Raw genomic sequence first — 26,342 nt, forward strand, 5'->3', positions numbered from 1 at the left:
CTGGTGGAGTCACTGTGTACATACATTACTTATCCTGTACTGCTCCTGAGTTGCATCCTGTATTATACTCCAGAGCTGCACTCACTATTCTGCTGGTGGAGTCACCGTGTACACACATTACTTATCCTGTACTGACCCCGAGTTACATCCTGTATTATACTCCAGAGCTGCACTCACTATTCTACTGCTGGAGTCACTGTGTACATACATTACTTATCCTGTACTGATCCTGAGTTACATCCTGTATTATACTCCAGAGCTGCACTCACTATTCTGCTGGTGGAGTCACTGTGTACATACATTACTTATCCTGTACTGCTCCTGAGTTACATCCTGTATTATACCCCAGAGCTGTACTCACTATTCTGCAGGTGGAGTCACTGTGTACATACATTACTTATCCTGTACTGATCCTGAGTTACATCCTGTATTATACCCCAGAGCTGCACTCACTATTCTGCTGGTGGAGTCACTGTATACATACATTACTTATCCTGTACTGCTCCTGAGTTACAGCCTGTATTATACTCCAGAGCTGCACTCACTATTCTGCTGGTGGAGTCACTGTGTACATACATTACTTATCCTGTACTGCTCCTGAGTTACATCCTTTACTATACTCCAGAGCTGCACTCACTATTCTGCTGGTGGAGTCACTGTGTACATACATTACTTATCCTGTACTGATCCTGAGTTACATCCTGTATTATACTGCAGAGCTGCACTCACTATTCTGCCGGTGGAGTCACTGTGTACATGCATTACTTATCCTGTACTGCTCCTGAGTTACATCTTGTATTATACTGCAGAGCTGCACTCACTATTCTGCTGGTGGAGTCACTGTGTACATGCATTACTTATCCTGTACTGCTCCTGAGTTACATCTTGTATTATACCCCAGAGCTGCACTCACTATTCTGCTGGTGCAGTCACTGTGTACACACTTAACTTATCCTGTACTGCTCCTGAGTTACATCCTGTTTTATACTCCAGAGCTGCACTCACTATTCTGCTGCTGGAATCACTGTGTACATACATTACTTATCCTGCACTGCTCCTGACTTACATGCTGTATTATACTCCAGAGCTGCACTCACTATTCTGCTGGTGGAGTCACTGTGTACATACATTACTTATCCTGTACTGCTCCTGAGTTACATGCTGTATTATACTCCAGAGCTGCACTCACTATTCTGCTGGTGGAGTCACTGTGTACATACATTACTTATCCTGTACTGATCCTGAGTTACATCCTGTATTATACCCCAGAGCTGTACTCACTATTCTGCAGGTGGAGTCACTGTGTACATACATTACTTATCCTGTACTGCTCCTGAGTTACATGCTGTATTATACTCCAGAGCTGCACTCACTATTCTGCTGGTGGAGTCACTGTGTACATACATTACTTATCCTGTACTGATCCTGAGTTACATCCTGTATTATACCCCAGAGCTGCACTCACTATTCTGCTGGTGGAGTCACTGTATACATACATTACTTATCCTGTACTGCTCCTGAGTTACAGCCTGTATTATACTCCAGAGCTGCACTCACTATTCTGCTGGTGGAGTCACTGTGTACATACATTACTTATCCTGTACTGCTCCTGAGTTACATCCTTTACTATACTCCAGAGCTGCACTCACTATTCTGCTGGTGGAGTCACTGTGTACATACATTACTTATCCTGTACTGATCCTGAGTTACATCCTGTATTATACTGCAGAGCTGCACTCACTATTCTGCCGGTGGAGTCACTGTGTACATGCATTACTTATCCTGTACTGCTCCTGAGTTACATCTTGTATTATACCCCAGAGCTGCACTCACTATTCTGCTGGTGCAGTCACTGTGTACACACTTAACTTATCCTGTACTGCTCCTGAGTTACATCCTGTTTTATACTCCAGAGCTGCACTCACTATTCTGCTGGTGGAATCACTGTGTACATACATTACTTATCCTGCACTGCTCCTGACTTACATGCTGTATTATCCTCAAGAGCTGCACTCACTATTCTGCTGGTGGAGTCACTGTGTACATACATTACTTATCCTGTACTGATCCTGAGGTACATCCTGTATTATACTCCAGAGCTGCACTCACTATTCTGCTGGTGGGGTCACTGTGTACATACATTACTTATCCTGTACTGACCCTGAGTTACAGCCTGTACTATACTGCAGAGCTGCACTCCCTATTCTGCTGGTGGAGTCACTGTGTACATACATTACTTATCCTGTACTGCTCCTGAGTTACAGCCTGTACTATACTGCAGAGCTGCACTCACTATTCTGCTGGTGGAGTCATTGTGTACATACATTACTTATCCTGTACTGCTCCTGACTTACATCCTGTATTATACTCCAGAGCTGCACTCACTATTCTGCCGGTGGAGTCACTATGTACATACATTACTTATCCTGTACTGCTCCTAAGTTACATCCTGTATTATACTCCAGAGCTGCACTCACTATTCTGCTGCTGGAGTCACTGTGTACATACATTATTTATCCTGCACTGATCCTGAGTTACATCCTGTATTATACTCCAGAGCTGCACTCACTATTCTGCTGGTGGAGTCATTCTGTACATACATTATTATCCTGCACTGATCCTGAGTTACATCCTGTATTATACTCCAGAGCTGCACTCACTATTCTGCTGGTGGAGTCACTGTGTACATACATTACTTATCCTGTACTGCTCCTGAGTTACATCCTGTATTATACTCCAGAGCTGCACTCACTATGCTGCTGGTGGAGTCACTGTGTACATACATTACTTATCCTGTACTGATCCTGAGTTACATCCTGTATTATACTCTAGAGCTGCACTCACTATGCTGCTGGTGGAGTCACTGTGTACATAGATTACTTATCCTGTACTGATCCTGAGTTACATCCTGTATTATACTCCAGAGCTGCACTCACTATTCTGCTGGTGGAGACACTGTGTACATACATTACTTATCCTGTACTGCTCCTGAGTTACATGCTGTATTATCCTCCAGAGCTGCACTCACTATTCTGCTGGTGGAGTCACTGTGTACATAAATTACTTATCCTGTACTGATCCTGAGGTACATCCTGTATTATACTCCAGAGCTGCACTCACTATTCTGCTGGTGGGGTCACTGTGTACATACATTACTTATCCTGTACTGCTCCTGACTTACATCCTGTATTATACTCCAGAGCTGCACTCACTATTCTGCCGGTGGAGTCACTATGTACATACATTACTTATCCTGTACTGCTCCTGAGTTACATCCTGTATTATACTCCAGAGCTGCACTCACTATTCTGCTGCTGGAGTCACTGTGTACATACATTACTTATCCTGTACTGCTCCTGAGTTACATCCTGTATTATACTCCAGAGCTGCACTCACTATTCTGCTGGTGGAGTCATTCTGTACATACATTACTTATCCTGCACTGATCCTGAGTTACATCCTGTATTATACTCCAGAGCTGCACTCACTATTCTGTCGGTGGAGTCACTGTGTACATACATTACTTATCCTGTACTGCTCCTGAGTTACATCCAGTATTATACTCCAGAGCTGCACTCACTATTCTGCTGGTGAACTCACTGTGTACATATATTACATATGCCGTACTGCTCCTGAGTTACATCCTGTATTATACTCCAGAGCTGCACTCACTATTCTGCTGGTGGGGTCACTGTGTACATACATTACTTATCCTGTACTGATCCTGAGTTACATCCTGTATTATACTTCAGAGCTGCACTCACTATTCTGCTGGTGGAGTCACTGTGTACATACATTACTTATCCTGTACTGCTCCTGAGTTACATCCTGTATTATACTCCAGAGCTGCACTCACTATTCTGCTGGAGTCACTGTGTACATACATTACTTATCCTGTACTGATCCTGAGTTACATCCTGTATTATACTTCAGAGCTGCACTCACTATTCTGCTGGTGGAGTCACTGTGTACATACATTACTTATCCTGTACTGAACCTCAGGATGATTCTCATTTGCCCAAGCTGGTGACATCATCAGCAGCTCATCGCACTTGGGCAGCGTGTTTAGACTACAGGATTCTCGTTAGTCGTTCAGTCATCGCCTGCGTTTAAACTTAACAATTATTATTGTTTTGCTCATTTGATTTTGAAGGATAATCATTCAGTCGAAGCGCACCTCGACTTTCGAGTTAAGCCCCATTTACATGCAAAAATGATTGCTTGTTTGATTTACAGTTTGAAGGAACATTTTGCATAAGCTGCTAATGGGCACTAATGTCTATTAGTAGCAAATTAGCTTCATTTGCATATAAATGAGGCACCCCTCACTGCATGCAGATAACAGATGGTCTGTTATCTGCATGCAGCTCCATTGTTCTTCCATGGAACAGCAGCTGTAAACAATGTTATCCGCGCTCCTGTGGAGAATCACAGCGTGTGGTCCCTGCTATCAGCTGGCCTGCCAAACAATGGTTTTTATGCTGAACTAAAAATTATCATTCTTCCGAAAAGCGTAAAAAGCGAACAATGGTAGCATTTACACGCAATAACTATCACTCACAAGACATCGTTTGAACGAATTTTGAGCGACAATTGTGTGTAAATGGGATTTTACGCTGTGTTATCCCTGATCGCAGCTGGTGGCTGTCATAGATGGCCGACACCTGCTGCGTATGATGCTGGCTTGGCTCCCGTTATACAATGACACCGGTCACATGCCATATGAGTGCAACATGTCAGAAAGGAGAAAATATAAAAACCTATAAATTTGGCGCTGCTGTAGTCGTGCTGACCCCCACAATACAGGAATTTATGGCACACCGTGAATACTGAAACCTGCATAGCAATGATGACATTGTCTGCCTTCTGCTCCCGTGAATGGCCAGCGCTGCCACCAATCTGTGATGCACGGGTGGACTGTACATCCATGTGCCAAAGCCTGAGGCTTCCTTAATTCACCCTGCAGAGAGCCCATGCGTCAGCAGAAAGACCCCAACTAAGTATAATGGGGTCCATCCATTCGGCAGCAGACAGACACCTCTGACTATACTAGGGTCCATCCAACCAGCAGGAGACAGACCCCGCTGACTATAATGGGGTCCATCCAACCAGCAGGGGACAGACCCCGCTGACTATAATAGGGTCCATCCAACCGGCAGCAGACAGTCCCCTCTGACTATAATAGGGTCAATCCAACCAGCAGGAGACCAACCCCGCTGACGATAATGGAGTCCATCCAACCAGCAGAAGACAGACCCCTCTAACTATAATGGGCTCCATCCAACCAGCAGGAGACAGACCCCTCTAACTATAATGGGGTCCATCCAACCAGCAGGAGACAGACCCCTCTGACTATAATGGAGTCCAACCAACCAGCAGGAGACAGACCCCTCTAACTATAATAGGGTCCATCCAACCAGCAGCAGACAGACCCATCTGACTATAATAGGGTCCATCCAGCCAGCAGCAAACAGACCCATCTGACTATAATAGGGTCCATCCAACCAGCAGGAGACAGACCTCTCTGACTATAATGGAGTCCATCCAACCAGCAGGAGACAGACCCCTCTGACTATAATGGAGTCCATCCAACCAGCAGCAGGCAGACCATGCGGACTATAATGGGGTCCATCCAACCAGCAGGAGACAGACCCTCTGACTATAATAGGCTCCATCCAAGCGCCAGCAGACAGACCCTGCTGACTATAATGGGGTCCATCCAACCAGCAGCAGACAGACCCTGCTGACTATAATGCGGTCCATCCAACCGGCAGGAGACAGACCACGCTGACTATTATGGGGTCCATCCAAGCAGCAGGAGACAGACCCTGCTGACTATTATGGGGTCCATCCAAGCAGCAGGAGACAGACCCTGCTGACTATAATTGGGTTCATCCAACCGGCAGGAGACAGACCCCGCTGACTATAAGGGAGTCCATCCAACCAGCAGGAGACAGACCCATCTGACTATAAGGGAGTCCATCCAACCGGCAGTAAACAGACCCCTCTAACTATAATGCGGTCCATCCAACCAACAGCAGCAAGACTCCGCTGACTATTATGGGATCCATCCAACGAGCAGCAGACAGACCCCGCTGACTATAATGCAGTCCATTCAACCGGCAGCAGACAGACCCTGCTGACTATAATGGGGTCCATCCAAGCGGCAGGAGACAGACCCCGCTGACTATAATGCGGTCCATCCAACCAGCAGGAGACAGACCCCTCTGACTATAATGGAGTCCATCCAACCAGCAGCAAACAGACCCATCTGACTATAATGCGGTCCATCCAACCGGCAGCAGACAGACCCTGCTGACTATAATGCGGTCCATCCAACCAGCAGGAGACAGACCCCTCTGACTATAATGGAGTCCATCCAACCAGCAGCAAACAGACCCATCTGACTATAATGCGGTCCATCCAACCAGCAGCAGACAGACCCCTCTGACTATAATGGGATCCATCCAATCGGCAGCAGACAGACCCCTCTGACTATAATGCAGTCCATTCAACCGGCAGCAGACAGACCCTGCTGACTATAATGGGGTCCATCCAACCAGCAGCAGACAGACCCTGCTGACTATAATGCGGTCCATCCAACCGGCAGGAGACAGACCCCCCTGACTATAAGGGAGTCCATCCAACCGGTAGCAAAAAGACCCCTCTGACTATAATGCGGTCCATCCAACCAACAGCAGACAGACCCCGCTGACTAAAATGCAGTCCATCCAACCTGCAGCAGACAGCCCCTGCTGACTATAAAGGGGTCCATTCAACCAGCAGCAGACAGACCCTGCTGACTATAATGCGGTCTATCCAACGGGCAGAAGACAGACCCCGCTGACTATTATGGGGTCCACCCAAATGGCAGCAGACAGAACCCCTCTGACTATAATAGATGTCCATCCAACCAGCAGCAAACAGACCCTGCTGACTATAATGGGGTCCATCCAACCAGCAGGAGACAGACCCCTCTGACTAGAATTGGGTCCATCCAAACAGCAGCAGACAGACCCTGCTGACTATAATTGGGTCCATCCAACCAGCAGCAGACAGACCCAGCTGACTATAATGCGGTCCATCCAACCAGCAGGAGACAGACCCAGCTGACTATAATGCGGTCCATCCAACTGGCGGGAAACAGACCCCTCTGACTACAATGGAGTCCAACCGGCAGCAGACGGATCCTTCTGACTATAATAGGGTACATCCAACCAGCAGCAGACAGACACCTCTGACTATAATGCATTCCATCCAACCGGCAGCAGACAGACCCATCTGACTATAATGAGGTCCATCCAACCAGCAGCAGACAGAGCCCGCTGACTATAATGGAGTCCATCCAACCAGCAGGAGACAAACTCTGCTGACTATAATGGGGTCCATCCAACCAGCAGGAGACAGACCCCTCTAACTATAATGGGCTCCATCCAACCAGCAGCAGACAGACCCATCTGACTATAATAGGGTCCATTCAACCAGCAGGAGACAGACCCTGCTGACTATAATTGGGTCCATCCAACCCGCAGGAGACAGACCCCGCTGACTATTATGGGGTCCATCCAACTGGCAGCAGACAGACACCTCCGACTATAATGGGGCCCATCCAACCAGCAGGAGACAGACCCGCTGACTATAATGCGGTCCATCCAACCAGCAGGAGACAGACCCGCTGACTATAATGCGGTCCATCCAACCAGCAGGAGACAGACCCCGCTGACTATAATGCGGTCCATCCAACTGTCAGGGTAAAATTGTCAGGGTAAATTTCTTGCGTACAGCACCAATCAGGCCCACCCCACTTGCCCCGCTGCCGGCAGTAAAGAAGAAAACACCACACACGGAAGTCTGGTATAGCTCCTCACACGGGGACATGACTGCGCTGCGCGCTTTATTACAGATTACATGGGATCTTATCCTTTTTGGTCTCATCACTAGAAATGGGTGATGGGCTCATTGGCTCAAATTCACCGCATAACCATATATGGGAAGTCCGGATTTCCGGCCTGAGACAGTGAAAGTTCAGATGCATAGTTGAACAGTCGTCATCTAGATATGGCGCTTCTGGGGAAACGGCCAAGTACACGGCCTTGTGTCTGGTTCTTCTTTGCTGTGTTTAAAATACATTTTGTCTTCGCCTGGCAAGGCCTTTGGAATATCTGGTATAAGGCGAAGTATTAAGTTTTTCATAGAGTTAGTACATATGAGAATAAAGTTAGTATACATATAAAAAGAAAGGCACATAACTATATCTATATAAATGTATATATTCCAGTGTTTTCTTTTCTACCTACAAGGATATATATGTATCCTTCTCAAACCCCCCTAAAAACTTAATACGGAGATCAAGCACCAGGCCTCGCACTCTCCCTCGGTCGTCTCTCCCTTGCGTCAGGGTTTCCCCACTGCCCGTAAGTCCCTACTCCTAGGAGGGGGGATCCCTACCTCACCTCAGAAGGAGGCCATGGATTCCCTGGGCTTATTTCCGGGCATCCATACCCTCTATCTGTACAAGTTAACACCCCGCAGGGTGTGCCCTCGCTCGAACCTAAGGTCTTCTGCACTATCCCTAGGCAAATGGGAATTCCACTGACAGTCCATCTTATGAGACCGAGGCGGCGCAGTACTAGTACATTTCTCCATTCTTCTGGTAACGTACCTGGTTGGCATTATTGGAACTGGCTCTTCATCTTTTTTAAACAAGGGAAATGTTGGTGTCACATTGTCCAGTCCCTTACTCATACTCTTTTTGATCAAAGGGATAATACACGTACAGGAAGTTACATATTCCACCTCTTTCTGCTAAAATCATATCCAGGGCCACAATATTTTGGAACGCCATGGATGCAGTGGGCCCTAACTGGTCAGCTAACCCTTGCAAAAGCATCCCTGGTGGAGTTTACAAACCTCTGCTGATTGTAATAGATATAATTCATCCAATCTACATTATTAACAGTGACAATAACAAATAAGGACTCCAAACCTGCTTTAGCCTGATCTCTAGAATTAAATTCATCTGGCACCCCCCTTGGCACTCCTATTGCATCTATGTGTACATGTGGATTAAAGTTACCATCTGGAGCGTCAATGTCTCTCTTAGCACGATGCTGTGTTGGATTCTCACCCTCAGTGTAGGCTTCATATTGCACATTTGATTGTATTAATTTGTTCTGAAACAGGGGGCTAGTGTACAGTAGTCAAAGGTGTGTGTTAGAGGAATTGTACCACATCATAGCATGTAAAGGATATGCAGGATCATTAGTTTTTTTCAGTGCGAAGTGTGGATCCAAGTGGACTTTCCTTCGAGCTTGACTGCAGTTGGGGTGGTAAGCAACATCTGGTAAGGACCTTTAAACAGGGTCTCTCTCTCAAACTTTTTCACATAGACCCTGTCACCTGGTTTCAGATTGTGACACTCATCTGTAGAACCTGGGAGAAAAGCAGAGACTGCAGAATGCATTATTGACAATTCCTTGGAGAGACCTATGACAAAATTAACAAGAAAATCATTCCCCAAACTCTGCTACTGTGGCATGTATCCTCCGGAGAAAAAGAAAAACTAATGGAAGACACTCAATTCAAAATTTGCCCGTTTCCTTCATTGCCCATGGATCTACTTTCCCCCTACTCCGCGGATGGTAGGGTGTGTGAAAAGCCTGGAATATACCCAAAACAGACATGATGTGTTGCATTATTTCACCTGTGAAGTGTGTACCTTTGTTTGACCCAATCACTTCCGGTGCCCCATATCTGCGGATTACCTCAGTCATGACCTTCTGTGCGGTTACCTGCTTATTTACTTTGGTAACAGGGTAGGTCTCCAACCTGAAAAGACATCAACAACAACAAGCACATATTTATACTTCCCAACAAGTGGGAGCTGAGTGTAGCCAATTTGCAATCCCTGAAATGGGTAGAGTGGTCAAGGCAAGTGTGATGTGGCAAATTTACTTCTGCCCTGTTGCTTACGGCAAAGATCATGCAAAATTGGACAAATGATGCAGCAGCTACAGAAAACCCAGGAGCCACCCGTCGTCGTTCAAGCATCGACATCATTGCTGCTTTAAGAGGTGCGTCTTTCCGTGCGTCAGCTGGGCCATCATGGGGCACAGGGACCGTGGTGGGCAAGTGCTGTTGACTTCACCATATGCCGTCCCTTTTTAGTCCATTTTTCCTTTTCTTCCTTGCTGGCTTGTAACTGTAAAGTCTTTAGCATACCAAAGTCCAAAGTTTTTATCAAAGTCCAAAGTTTTTATCAAAGTCCAAGTTTTTATCAAAGTCCAAAGTTTTTATCAAAGTCCAAATTCATATCAAAGTCCAAGGTTTAGTCAAAGTCCAAAGTTATTGTTAAATTCTTCTTTTCTTCTTCCACGGCTTGAGGGCCACTGCCTTTGCTGTGTGGTCTGTGATGGCGTTGCCTCTTGTTTCTCCGGTGTAGGAATTGGTGTGAGCTTTCCACCTTGTCAGGTAGAAGTAGGGCCTCCGTGAGACCCTGCACCGATGCACCATTCCTAATTGGCTGTCCTGCTGAGGTAAAAAACTGTCTGGCCTTCCATGTTGGGCCGTAATCATGAGCTATGCCAAATGCATACCGGGAGTCAGTGTAAAGGGTTGCCGTCTTACCTTCTGCCACTCTACACGCCTCAGTGAGGGCCTTCAGTTCCGCTTCTTGTGCTGCGACATGTGGAGGCATTGTGCTTTTAGGACATCTTGTTGTGTGACCACTGCATATCCAGTGTGGAGTCGTCAATCACCCTGGTACCATCTATAAAAAAACAACTCAAAATATGCATTATTAACAAGGGCTTTCAGTACCTTTTTAAAACTTAAATTTTCTTGTTGCATCAATGCTAGACAATCAGGCTGATATTCTATTTCAAAAAGATCAGAACCTTGTTGCAAAAAATTTTAAAAATGGCTGATTTGCAATACCTAGATCACCTATGCCTTCTCCTCCCCCCCTTTGAACCAGGGTACTCAATTGGAAGAATAGTAGCCGGGTTCAAGTTAGTACAACTATCAGGGTAATAAAATTCTAAGTACAGCACCAATCGGGCCCACCCCACTTGCCCCGTTGCCGGCGGTAAAGAAAAAACACCACACACACGGAGGTCTGGTATAATTCCTCACACGGGGCATGGCTGCGCTTCGCCGACGTTTATTACAGATTACATGAGATCTTATACCCTTTGTCCCATCACCAACAAGGGGTGATGGGCTTATAACCATATATGGGAAGTCCGGATTTCCGGCCTGAGACAGTGAAAATTATGTACATGGTTGAACATCTTGATATCTTGTTCCAGCGCTTCTGGGAAAACGGCCAAGTACACGCGGCCTTGTGTCTGGTTCCGTATCTTCTCTGAATTTCTAGAACATCTCTCAGCCTTGCAAAGCCTTGGAATATCTGATGTAAGGCGACATATAAGTTTTTTCTCATTTGGAATTGAATAAAACTTGCATATAGGTATAAAGCATAAAAAAACATATGGCAATATATATATATACCCTCACAAACCCCCCTAAAAAACTTAATACGGAGATCAAGCATCAGACCTTGCACTCTTCCTCGGTCGTCTCTCCCTTGCGTCAGGGTTTTCTCCACTGCCCGTAAGTCCCTACTCCTAAAGGGGAGGGATCCCTACCTCACCTCAGAAGGAGGCCATGGATTCCCTGGGCTTATTTCCGGGCATCCATACCCTCTATCTGTACGAGTTAACACCCCGCAGGGTGTGCCCTCGCCGGAACCTAAGGTCTTCTGCACTTTCCCTAGGCAAATGGGAAGTCCACTGACAATCCATCTTATGAGACCGGGGCGGCACAGTACTAGTCCATCTCTCCATTCTTCTGGTAACGTACCTGGTTGGCATTATCGGAACTGGCTCTTCATCTTTTTCAAACAAGGGAAATTTTGGTCACATTATCCAGTCCCTTACTCATACTCTTTTTGATCAAAGGGATAATACACATACAGAAAATTACATACCCCACCTCTTTCTGCTAAAATCATATCCAGGGCCACTCTATTTTGGAACGCCATGGATGCAGTGGGCCCTAACTGGTCAGTTAACCCTTGCAAAGCATCTCTGGTGTAGTTTACAAACCTCTGCTGATTGTAATAGATATAATTCATCCAATCTACCTTCTTATTAACAGTGACAATAGCAAATAAGGACTCAAAACCTGCTTTAACCTGATCTCTAGAATTAAATTCATCTGGCACCCCCCTTGGCACTCCTATTGCATCTATGTGTACATGTGGATTAAAGTTACCACCTGGAGCGTCAACTTCTCTCTTAGCACGATGCGGTGTTGGATTCTCACCCTCAGTTCATATTGCACATTTGATTATATTAATTTGTTCTGAAACAGGGGGCTAGTGTACAGTAGTCAAAGGTGTGTGTTAGAGGAATTGGACCACATTATAGCATGTAAAGGATATGCAGGATCATTAGTTTTTTCAGTGCGAAGTGTGGATCCAAGTGGGCTTTCCTTCAAGCTTGACTGCAGTTGGGGTGGTGAACAACATCTGGTAAGGACATTCAAACAGGGTTTCTCGCTCAAACTTTTTCACATAGACCCTGTCACCTGGTTTCAGATTGTGACACTCATCTGTAGGACCTGAGAGAAAGGCAGAGACTACAGAATGCATTTTTGACAATTCCTTGGAGAGGCCTATGACAAAATTAACAAGAAAATCATTCCCCAAGCTCAGCTACTGAGGCATGTACCCTCCTGAGAAAAAGAAAAACTAATGGAAGACACTCAATTCAAAATTAACCCATTTCCTCCATTGTCTTTTGTATCTACTTTCCCACTACTCCGTGGATGGTAGGGTGTGTGAAAAGCCTGGAATATACCCAAAGCAGACATGATGTGTTGCATTATTTCACCTGTGAAGTGTGTACCTTTGTTTGACTCAATCACTTCCGGTGCCCCATATCTGCGGATTACCTCATTCATGAGCTTCTGTGCGGTTACCTGCTTATTTACTTTGGTAACAGGGTAGGTCTCCAACCTGAAAAGAAATCAACAACAACAAGCACATATTCATGCTTTCCAACAAGTAGGAGCTGAGTGTAGCCAATTGGCAATCCCTGAAATGGGTAGAGTGGTCTAGGCAAGTGTGATGTGGCAAATTTACTTCTGCCCTGTTGCTTACGGCAAAGATCATGCAAAATTGGACAAATGATGCAGCAGCTACAGAAAACCCAGGAGCCACCCGTCCTTGTTCAAGCGTCGTCATCATTGTTGCTTTGAGAGGTGCGTCTTTTCGTGCATCAGCTGGGAAATCATGGGGCACAGGGACTATGGTAAGCAAGTTCTGTTGACTGTTCACCATATGCCGTCCCTTTTTGGTCCATTTGTAGATTTAGTCAAAGTCCAAAGTTCATATCAAAGTCCAAGTTCATATCAAAGTCCAAGATTTTTATCAAAGTCCAAGTTTTTATTGTTAAATTCTTCTTTTCTTCTTTCTTCCACGGCTTGAGGGCCGCTGCCTTTGCTGTGTGGTCTGTGATGGCGTTGCCTCTTGCTTCTCTGGTGTAGGAATTGGTGTGAGCTTTCCACCTTGTCAGGTAGAAGTAGGGCCTCCATGAGACCCTACACTGTTGCATCATTCTTAATTGGCTGTCCTGCTGAGGTAAAAAACTGTCTGGCCTTCCATGTTGGGCCGTAATCATGAGCTATGCCAAATGCATACCGGGAGTCAGTGTAAATGTTTGCCGTCTTACCTGTGGCCACTCTACACGCCTCAGCGAGGGCTTTTAGTTCCGCTTCTTGTACTGCGACATGCGGAGACATTCTGCTTTTAGGACATCTTGTTGTGTAACCACTGTATATCCAGTGTGGAGTCGTCAATCACCCTGGTACCATCTATAAAAAACAACTCAAAATATGCATTATTAACAAGGGCTTTCAGTAACTTTTTAAAACTTAAATTTTCTTGTTGCATCAATGCTGGACAATCAGGCTGGTATTCTATTTCAAATAGATCAGAACCTTGTTGCAAAAAATTTAAAAATTTAAAAATGGCTTGCAAAAATTTTTTTAAAATAGCTGAATTTAAAAATGGCTGACTTGCAATACCTAGATCACCTATGCCTTCCCCCCCCCCCCCCCCCCTTTAAACCAGGGTACTCAATTGGAACAATAGTACCCGGTTTAAGGTAGTACAACATTGTAAAAAGATTTGATGGATGCAGATAAGGCCTGTAAGATGTTAGCACCTATAACAGAAACATGAGTTACACCGGGGAAGAATAATCTACAAAACATCTACTAATATTTGAAATGTGATATCCCTTTAAGTGAATTCATTATTAGTCTGTTCCTGCATGCAATATCTTATCAAAATTTGAGACAGGAGAAAAAACAAAACAAAAAACTTTTACTAGCTGCTCAAAATCCTCACCCCTCCCTTGTGGACAAGAAGGATGAAACATTACGTACTATTACATCATCTAGCTCCACCCCTTCGATATTGGCTCCGTGCGTCCGTCTTCTCAGCTCCATTTCAGCGTAACAGTCCAAGCATCCACATCTCAACCAAGCAAAGTCCCATGCATGGGGAGGACTTTTATCCCCAGTCATTATCCACATCACACATTCCACCACAGCTCGAACACGGGTCACCAACTCTCATCCATCCATGCTCTCAAGTCTGCTCCGTCACCCCCCTTGGAGGTGTACCAGTACACACAGATGCACGGACAAAAAAAGTTTGGCAAACATACATACATCAGTTGACAAACATCGAGGTGAGTGCTATAATTTTATAAAGTACATGATTCTATTGAGATGAGATTATGAATGAGCGCTATCTTTGACAAATTATGTGAAAAAGTTTGCTGATACATTCTATATTTCTTATCTATTGAAGCTATTATATGCTGTATTAAACGCTGAAGTATTTTAGAATCTCTGGGTATTTTTCAGCCCCCCTTGTGACCCTGAGCTCAGAGTGAATCTGAAAGCCCCCACCTTTTTAAAACAAACTGTTATCTCTCCACGAATATGAAACACAGACTGAATTTTTTTTTAGCTTAAACTATTGCCTGCATTTTGAAATCATAATTACAGTGCAACATGTTCTTCATTTTCAACCCCTGTATAAGTAAGAATATACATTAGAAATTACCATATTTCCTGTCTACTAAGACAGTATAATTAATTAAATTCATTTCAATTCATTGTAAGCAAGCCAAGATATTAACCAAGGTTGTTATTGCATTTTCTCTCTCGCTGTTATCTTCCGACCTTGGAAAGCTTACACAGACTCGCAGCTACATGTCAACAAAACTCTTCTCCCCTAAAAGCAAGCTCAGTTAACTATTTGCACATACAGTATATACATATATATACACACACATATATATCTATATCTATTATCTATCTTGTATTATACACATTTTCATCTCTCTTTGCCAACAAATCACATGCATTGTAACTTTCTTATCGACTTTGCCTGCTCCCCTTATTTCTCTCCCCTACCTAACTGCCAATATAACCTTTAATAGACACTCTCCTGACGCCCTCTTGATCACTTACTGTACTTTTCAACATTTCACTTACGGATACTTTCTTAAACAAATAATGTGTACATACAACTTTCTCTGACTGTCTCTCTCTCTCTCCTCCTCCTCCAGCATTTTCTAGCAAACCTTGGTCTTTCAAGGCACCTCTCGGTCCTAAAGACCTCCTCCCAGACACCATTTTTGTAATCTACCGTGCGGGTCGGTGTCACACATTTTCATAAGTTTTCTTACATTCTACAAATTCATCCACACGGCGGCAGCCCTTGAGGGGCTCTATCTTCTTTAATAAGATCCTACGCATATTACAACAACAACAATAAAAATAACACGCTCCATAGAATGCATCCCTCTTAATTTTCAAATTGTCAGCCCCTTATATACCGGCAAGACAACCGAGGGTCCCTTCTCCTATGGAACCAGCCTCATAAAATGCATCCCTCTGAAATCAAATCGTTAGCCCCATATGTAAGGCAAAACGACCGAGAGTCCCTTCTCTTATGAAGCCTGTCTCACAAAATGCATCCCTCTCTGCTAAACCATTAACAACTAACTAAACTAAACTGAGGGTCCCTTCTCTTATGAGACTAAATGAAAAGAAAGAGAGAAAAAAAAACTTCTGCAGATACAACAATCTCCACTATTATTAAAACGTTAAAACTTCAAAGTACAAATAGACTACAGACTAGTTTCTGGGTGACCGATTGGTGCGCATATCACGGTCAGTGGTCCATGACGGCAAACCCGGAGCCCACACGAGTTACCGTGTAGAACTCTTAACCCAACCCGTCCGGTCACAAACCACAGATAGTCAGTCCTGCTGCAAGACTCTCAGCGTAAAACACAACATAAATATATGCTGGCCTTACCTGGAGTTCTAAGTGAGTTGATCAGGCTCGGTTTGCAGCAGGACGGCTTCTCCGTGGCGTGGATCCGGGTGAATTGCGCTGTAGGCTCTGGCTTTGTCGCCCCACGTTGGGCGCCATTTATCAGGGTAATAAAATTCTAAGTACACCACACACACAGAGGTCTGGTATAATTCCTCACACGGGGCATGGCTGCGCTTCGCCGACGTTTATTACAGATTACATGAGATCTTATACCCTTTGTCCCATCACCAACAAGGGGTGATGGGCTTATAACCATATATGGGCAGTCCGGATTTTCGGCCTGAGACAGTGAAAATTATGTACATGGTTGAACATCTTGATATCTTGTTCCAGCGCTTCTGGGAAAACGGCCAAGTACACCTGGCCTTGTGTCTGGTTCCGTATCTTCTCTGAATTTCTAGAACATCTCTCAGCCTTGCAAAGCCTTGGAATATCTGATGTAAGGCGACATAAGTTTTTTCTCATTTGGAATTGAATAAAACTTGCATATAGGTATAAAGCATAAAAAAAATATGGCAATATATATATATACCCTCACACAACATTATAAAAAGATTTGATGGATGCAGATAAGGCCTGTAAGATACTAGCACCAATAACAGAGACATGAGTTACATCGGGGCGGAATAATCTACAAACACCTATTAATATTGGAAATGTGATATCCTTTAAGCAAATTCATTATTAATCTGATCCTGCCTGCAATGTCTTATCAAATTTGAGAGAGAAAAAAAAAACAAAAAACTTTTACTAGCTACTCAAGATCCTCACCCCCTCCCTTGTGGACAAGAGGGATGAAACATTACATCCTTTACATCATCTAGCTCCACCCCTTCGATACTGGTCGCTTGCGTCTTTTATCAAGCCTTCATTTAAGCTTAACAGTCTAAGCATCCACATCTCAAACAAGTAAAGTCTTATGCATGGGGGGGGGGGACTTTTATCCCCAGTCATTAACTCTCATCCATCCATGCGCTCAAGTCTGCTCCGTCACCCCCTTTGAAGGTGTACCAGTACATACAGATGCACAGACAAAAAAAAAGTTTGACAAACAAACATACATCAGTTGAAAAAACATTGAGGTGAGTGCTCTAATGTTATAAAGTACATGATTCTATTGAGATGAGATTGTGAATGAGCGCTATCTTTTTACTAATTATGTGAAAACAAAAATTTGCTGAGTGACTGAGACATTCTATCTTTCTTATTTACTGAAGCTATTATATGCTGTATTAAACGCTGAAGTATTTTAGAATCTGTGGGTATCTTTCAGCCCCCCTGCCTTTTCCTTCCCAGTCTGTGACCCTGAACAAAAAGTGAAGTCTGAAAGCCCCCACCTTTGTAAAATAACGAATATGAAACACAGACTGAATAGAGTTGTTTTAGTTTAACTATTCCCTGCATTTGAACTCATAATTAACACATATGCTGGGACCTTCTAACATGTTCTGCATTTTCAACCCCTGTATTCTTAAAAGCCCCCAGAGAATGGGAGTGGGGTAAACTTCCTTACACCTGTATGAAAAAGAGACCAAGACGTGTCCATTTGTGATCAGAACCCAGTAAGAATATACCTTAGAAATTGCTATATGTCCTGCCTAGTAAGACAGTATAATTTAATTAAATTCATTTCAATTCATTTTAAGCAAGCAAAGATATTTTCCAGGGTCAGTATTGCATTCTCTCTGCTTTGTTATCGCTTGACCTTGAAAACTAGACAGACTGCAGCTACATGTAAACAAACCTCTTCTAAAAGCAAGCTCAGTTAACTATTTGCACATACAGTATATACATATATATCTAGATCTATCTTGTATTATACACCTTTTCTTCTTTCTCTCTGCCAACAAATCACATGCTTTGTAACCTTCCTCTCGACTTTGCTTGTTCCCCATACTTCTCTCCCTACCTACACTACCGTTCAAAAGTTTGGGGTCACATTGAAATGTCCTTATTTTTGAAGGAAAAGCACTGTACTTTTCAATGAAGATAACTTTAAACTAGTCCTAACTTTAAACAAATGCACTCTATACATTGCTAATGTGGTAAATGACTATTCTAGCTGCAAATGTCTGGTTTTTTGTGCAATATCTACAAAGGTGAATAGAGGCCCATTTCCAGCAACTATCACTCCAGTGTTCTAATGGTACAATGTGTTTGCTCATTGGCTCAGAAGGCTAATTGATGATTAGAAAACCCTTGTGCAATCATGTTCACACATCTGAAAACAGTCTAGCTCGTTACAGAAGCTACAAAACTGACCTTCCTGTGAGCAGATTGAGTTTCTGGAGCATCACATTTGTGGGGTCAATTAAACGCTCAAAATGGCCAGAAAAAGAGAACTTTCATCTGAAACTCGACAGTCTATTCTTGTTCTTAGAAATGAAGGCTATTCCATGCGAGAAATTGCTAAGAAATTGAAGATTTCCTACAACGGTGTGTACTACTCCCTTCAGAGGACAGCACAAACAGGCTCTAACCAGAGTAGAAAAAGAAGTGGGAGGCCGCGTTGCACAACTAAGCAAGAAGATAAGCACATTAGAGTCTCTAGTTTGAGAAACAGACGCCTCACAGGTACCCAACTGGCATCTTCATTAAATAGTACCCGCAAAACACCAGTGTCAACATCTACAGTGAAGAGGCGGCTGCGGGATTTTGGGCTTCAGGGCAGAGTGGCAAAGAAAAAGCCATATCTGAGACTGGCCAATAAAAGAAAAAGATTAAGATGGGCAAAAGAACAGACATTGGACAGAGGAAGACTGGAAAAAAGTGTTGTGGACGGATGAATCCAAGTTTGAGGTGTTTGGATCACAAAGAAGAACGTTTGTGAGACGCCGAACAAATGAAAAGATGCTGGAAGAATGCCTGACGCCATCTGTTAAGCATGGTGGAGGTAATGTGATGGTCTGGGGTTGCTTTGGTGCTGGTAAGGTGGGAGATTTGTACAGGGTAAAAGGGATTCTGAATAAGGAAGGCTATCACTCCATTTTGCAACGCCATGCCATACCCAGTGGACAGCGCTTGATTGGAACCAATTTCATCCTACAACAGGACAATGACCCTAAACACACCTCCAAATTGTGCAAGAACTATTTACAGCAGAAGCAGGCAGCTGGTATTCTATCGGTAATGGAGTGGCCAGCGCAGTCACCAGATCTGAACCCCATTGAGCTGTTGTGGGAGCAGCTTGACCGTATGGTACGCCAGAAGTGCCCATCCAACCAATCCAACTTGTGGGAGATGCTTCTAGAAGCGTGGGGTGCAATTTCACAAGCTTACCTCAACAAATTAACAGCTAGAGTGTCAAAGGTGTGCAATGCTGTAATTGCTGCAAAAGGAGGATTCTTTGACGAAAGCAAAGTTTGATGTAAAAACAATGTTATTTCACATACAAATCATTATTTCTAACCTTGTCAATGTCTTGACTCTATTTTCTATTCATTTCACAACGCATGGTGGTGAATAAGTGTGACTTTTCATGGAAAACACAAAATTGTTTGGGTGACCCCAACCTTTGGAACGGTAGTGTAACTGCCAATATAACCTTCAATAGACACTCTCCCGACACCCTCTTGATCACTTACTGTACTTTCCAACATTTCACTTACGGATACTTTCTTAAACAAATAATGTGTACATACTTAACTTTCTCTGACTGTCTCTCTCCTCCTCACTCCAGCACTTTCTAGCAAACCTTGGTCTTTCAAGGCACGCTTCTTGGTCCTAAAGACCTCCTCCCAGACACCATACTGTAATCTACCGTGCGGGTCCTTGTTACACATTTTCATAAGTTTTCTTACATTTTACAGATTGGAACTCGTCTCTCCTCCACCAATTAATCCGCACGGCGGCAGCCCTTGAGGGGCTCTGTCTTCTTTAATAAGGTCTTACGCATATTACAACAACAACAATAATAATAACACGCTCCATAGAATGTATCCCTCTTAATTTCCAAATTGTCAGCCCCTTATATACCGGCAAAACAACCGAGGGTCCCTTCTCCTATGGAACCAGCCTCGCAGAATGCATCTCTCTGAAATCAAATCGTTAGCCCCATATATAAGGCAAAACAACCGAGAGTCCCTTCTCCTATGATGCCTGTCTCACAAAATGCATCCCTCTTAAATTCAAATTGTTAGCCCCTTATATACTGGAAAAACAACCGAGGGTCCCTTCTCTTATGAGACTAAATGAAAAGAAAGAGAAAAAAATTCTGCAGATACAACAAACAACCTTCACTATTGCTAAAACGCTACGGACTTCAGAGTACAAATAGACTACAGACTAGCTCCTGGGTGAGCGATTGGTGCGCATATCACGGTCAGTGGTCCATGACGGCAAACCCGAAGCCCACACGAGTTACCGTGTAGAACTCTTAACCTAACCCGTCCGGTCACAAACCACAGATAGTCCCTCCTGCTGCAAGACTCGCAGTGTAAAACACAACATAAATATATGCCGGTCTTACCAGGAGTTCTGTGAGTTGATCAGGCTCGGTTTGCAGCAGGACGGCTTCCCCGTGGCGTGGATCCAGATGGACAGGGCTGCACGGCTCCGGATTTGTCGCCCCAGTTGGTTGCGCCAATTGTCAGAGTGGTGCTGTACGCAAGAAATTTAATCAGGCCCACCCCGCTGCCGGCGGTAAAGAAAACACCACACACGGAAGTCTGGTATAGCTCCTCACACGGGGACATGACTGCGCTGCGCGCTTTATTACAGATTACATGGGATCTTATCCTTTTTGGTCTCATCACTAGAAATGGGTGATGGGCTCATTGGCTCAAATTCACCGCATAACCATATATGGGAAGTCCGGATTTCCGGCCTGAGACAGTGAAAGTTCAGATGCATAGTTGAACAGTCGTCATCTAGATATGGCGCTTCTGGGAAAACGGCCAAGTACACGGCCTTGTGTCTGGTTCTTCTTTGCTGTGTTTAAAATACATTTTGTCTTCACCTGGCAAGGCCTTTGGAATATCTGGCATAAGGCGAAGTATTAAGTTTTTCATAGAGTTAGTACATATGAGAATAAAGTTAGTATACATATAAAAAGAAAGGCACATAACTATATCTATATAAATGTATATATTCCAGTGTTTTCTTTTCTACCTACAAGGATATATATATGTATCCTTCTCACAACGAGCAGGAGACAGACCCCTCTGACTATAATGGAGTCCATCCAACCAGCAGCAAACAGACCCATGTGACTATAATGCGGTCCATCCAAACAGCAGGAGACAGACCCCGCTATTATGGGGTCCATCCAACCAGCAGCAGACAGACGCCTCTGACTATAATGGGATCCATTCAACCGGCAGCAGACAGACCCTGCTGACTATAATGCGGTCCATCCAACTGGCAGGAGACAGACCCCACTGACTATTACGGGATCCATCCAACCAGCAGGAGACAGACCCTGCTGACGATAATTGGGTCCATCCAACCGGCAGCAAACAGACCCCTCTGACTATAATGCAAGCCATCCAACCGGCAGCAGACAGACCCTGCTGACTATAATGGGGTCCATCCAACCAGCAGCAGACAGACCCTGCTGACTATAATGCGGTCCATCCAACCGGTAGGAGACAGACCCCGCTGACTATTATGGGGTCCATCCAACTGGCAGCAGACAGACCCCTCTGACTATAATAGATGTCCATCCAACCGACAGCAGACAGACCCTGCTGACTATAATGCGGTCCATCCAACCGGTAGGAGACAGACCCCGCTGACTATTATGGGGTCCATCCAACTGGCAGCAGACAGACCCCTCTGACTATAATAGATGTCCATCCAACCGACAGCAGACAGACCCTGCTGACTATAATGCGGTCCATCCAACCGGTAGGAGACAGACCCCGCTGACTATTATGGGGTCCATCCAACTGGCAGCAGACAGACCCCTCTGACTATAATAGATGTCCATCCAACCGGCAGCAGCCAGACCCATCTGACTATAATGGGGTCCATCCAACCAGCAGGAGACAGACCCATCTGACTATAATGCGGTCCATCCAACTGGCAGCAAACAGACCCCTCTGACTATAATGCGGTCCATCCAACCGGCAGCAGACAGACCCCGCTGACTATTATGGGGTCCATCCAACTGGCAGCGGACAGACCCCTCTGACTATAATGCGGTCCCTCCAACCAGCAGCAAACAGACCCTGATGACTATAATGGGATCCATCCAACCAGCAGGAGACAGACCCCTCCGACTAGAATTGGATCCATCCAACCAGCAGCAGACAGACCCCTCTGACTATAATGGAATCCATCCAAGCAGCCGCAGACAGAGCCAGCTGAATATAATGCGGTCCATCCAAGCAGCAGCAGACAGACCCAGTTGACTATAAGGCGGTCCATACAACTGGCAGGAAACAGACCCCTCTGACTATAATGGAGTCCATCCAATCGGAAGCAGACGGACCCATCTCACTATAATGGGCTCCATCCAATCGGCAGCAGACAGACCCCTCTGACTATAATGCAGTCCATTCAATCGGCAGCAGACAGACCCCACTGACTATAATGGGGTCCATCCAACCAGCAGGAGACAGACCCCGCTGACTATACTGGGGTCCATCCAACCGGCAGCAGACAGACCCTGCTGAATATAATGCGGTCCATCCAACCAGCAGCAGACAGACCCCTCTGACTATAATTGGGTCCATCCAACCAACAGCAGACAGACCATGCTGACTATAATGGAGTCCATCCAACCAGCAGGAGACAGACCCCTCTGACTATAATAGAGTCCATCCACCCAGCAGTAGGCAGACCATGCGGACTATAATGGGGTCCATCCAACCAGCAGGAGACAGACCCACTGACTATAATGGGCTCCATCCAACCGCCAGCAGACAGACCCTGCTGACTATAAAGGGGTCCATCCAACCAGCAGAAGACACACCCCTCTGACTATAATGGGCTCCATCCAACCAGCACCAGACACAGCCCTCTGACTATAAAAGAGTCCATCCAATTAGCAGCAAACAGACCCCTCTGACTATAATGCGGTCCATCCAACCAGCAGGAGACAGACCCCTCTGACTATAATGGAGTCCATCCAACTGGCAGCAGACAGACCCCTCTGACTATAATGGGGTCCATCCAACCAGCAGAACACAGACCTATCTGACTATAATAGAGTCCATCGAACCGGCAGCAAACAGACCCCTCTGACTATAATGAGCTCTATCCAACCAGCAGAAGACAGACCCCTCTGACTATAATGAAGTCCATCCAACCGGCAGCAAACAGACCCATCTGACTATACTGGGCTCTATCCAACCAGCAGAAGACAGACCCATCTGACTATAATTGAGTCCATCCAACCGGCAGCAGACGGACTCCTCTGACTATAATGGAGTCCATCCAACCGTCAGCAGACAGACTCCTCTGACTATAATGGGGTCCATCCAACCAGCAGGAGACAGACCCCTCTGACTATAATGGGGTCCATCCAACCGGCAGCAAACAGACCCAGCTGACTATTATGAGATCCATCCAACCGGCAGCAAACAGACCCCTCTGACTATAAAGGGCTCCATCCAACCAGCAGCACACAGACCCCTCTGACTATATTGGAGTCCATCCAACTGGCAGCAGACAGACCCATCTGACTATAATGGGGTCCATCCAACCAGCAGGAGACAGACCCCTCTGACTATAATGGGGTCCATCCAACTGGCAGCAGACGGACTCCTCTGACTATAATGGAGTCCATCCAACCGTCAGCAGACAGACTCCTCTGACTATAATGGAGTCCATCCAACCAGCAGGAGACAGACCCCTCTGACTATAATAGGGTCCATCCAACTGGCAGCAGACGGACTCTTCTGACTATAATGGAGTCCATCCAACCGTCAGCAGACAGACTCCTCTGACCATAATGGGGTCCATCCAACTGGCAGCAGACGGACTGCTCTGACTATAATGGAGTCCACCCAACCGGCAGCAGACAGACCCCTGTGATTATAATTGGCTCCATCCAACCGGCAGCAGGTAGACCCCACTGACTATAATCGGGTACATTCAACCGGCTGCAGACAGACCCCTCTGACTATAAGGGTCCATGCAACCGGCAGTAGACTGACGCCTCTGACTATAATGGGGTCCATCGAACCCGCAGCAAACAGACCCCTCTGACTATAATGGAGTCCATCCAACCGTCAGCAGACAGACCCATCTGACTATGATGGGGTCCATCCAACCAGCAGGAGACAGACCCCTCTGACGATAATGGAGTGCATCCAACCTGCAGCAAACAGACCTATCTGACTATAATGGGCTCTATCCAACCAGCAGCAGACAGACCCATCTGACTATAATAGGGTGCATCCAACCAGCAGCAGACAGACACCTCTGACTATAATGGGCTCCATCCAACCAGTAGGAGACAGACCCCTCTGACTATAATGCAGTCCATCCAACCGGCAGCAGACAGACCCATCTGACTATAATGAGGTCCATCCAACCAGCAGCAGACAGACCCTGCTGACTATAATGCGGTCCATCCAACCGGCAGGAGACAGACTCCGCTGACTATATTGGGGTCCATCCAACCAGTAGGAGACAGACCCCTCTGACTATAATGGGGTCCATCCAACCAGCAGGAGACAGAGCCCGCTGACTATAATGGAGTCCATCCAACCAGCAGGAGACAGACCCCTCTAACTATAATGCGCTCCATCCAACCAGCAGCAGACAGACCCATCTGACTATAATAGGGTCCATCCAACCAGCAGGAGGCAGACCCTGCTGAATATAATTGGGTCCATCCAACCCGCAGGAGACAGACCCCGCTGACTATTATGGGGTCCATCCAACTGGCAGCAGACAGACCCCTCTTACTATAGTGGGGTCCATCCAATCAGCAGCCGACAAACCCCTCTGACTATAATAGGGTCCATCCAACCAGCAGGAGACAGACCTCGCTGACTATAATGCGGTCCTTCCAACCAGCAGGAGACAGACCCCTCTGACTATAATGGAGTCCATCCAACCAGCAGCAAACAGACCCATGTGACTATAATGCGGTCCATCCAACCAGCAAGAGACAGACCCCGCTATTATGGGGTCCATCCAACCAGCAGCAGACAGACGCCTCTGACTATAATGGGATCCATCCAATCGGCAGCAAACAGACCCCTCTGACTATAATGCAGTCCATTCAATCGGCAGCAGACAGACCCTGCTGACTATAATGGGGTCCATCCAAGTAGCAGCAGACAGACCCTGCTGACTATAATGGGGTCCATCCAACTGGTAGGAGAGAGACCCCACTGACTATTATGGGGTCCATCCAACCAGCAGGAGACAGACCCTGCTGACGATAATTGGGTCCATCCAACCGGCAGCAAACAGACCCCTCTGACTATAATGCGGTCCATCCAACCAGCAGCAGACAGACCCCTCTGACTGTAATGCAGTCCATCCAACCCGCAGGAGACAGACCCCGCTGACTATTATGGGGTCCATCCAACTGGTAGCAGACAGACCCCTCTGACTATAATGGGGTCCATCCAATCAGCAGCAGACAAACCCCTCTGACTATAATAGGGTCCATCCAACCAGCAGGAGACAGACACCTCTAACTATAATGGGGATCATCCAACCAGCAGGAGACAGACCCCGCTGACTATAATGCGGTCTATCCAACCAGCAGGAGACAGACCCCGCTGACTATAATGCGGTCCATCCAACCACCAGGAGACAGACCCCTCTGACTATAATGGAGTCCATCCAACCAGCAGCAAACAGACCCATGTGACTATAATGCGGTCCATCCAACCAGCAGGAGACAGACCCCGCTATTATGGGGTCCATCCAACCAGCAGCAGACAGACGCCTCTGACTATAATGGGATCCATCCAATCGGCAGCAGACAGACCCCTCTGACTATAATGGG

The sequence above is a fragment of the Eleutherodactylus coqui genome, chromosome 2 (genome assembly GCF_035609145.1).
Source record: "Eleutherodactylus coqui strain aEleCoq1 chromosome 2, aEleCoq1.hap1, whole genome shotgun sequence".
NCBI classification, from domain to species: Eukaryota; Metazoa; Chordata; class Amphibia; order Anura; family Eleutherodactylidae; genus Eleutherodactylus; species Eleutherodactylus coqui.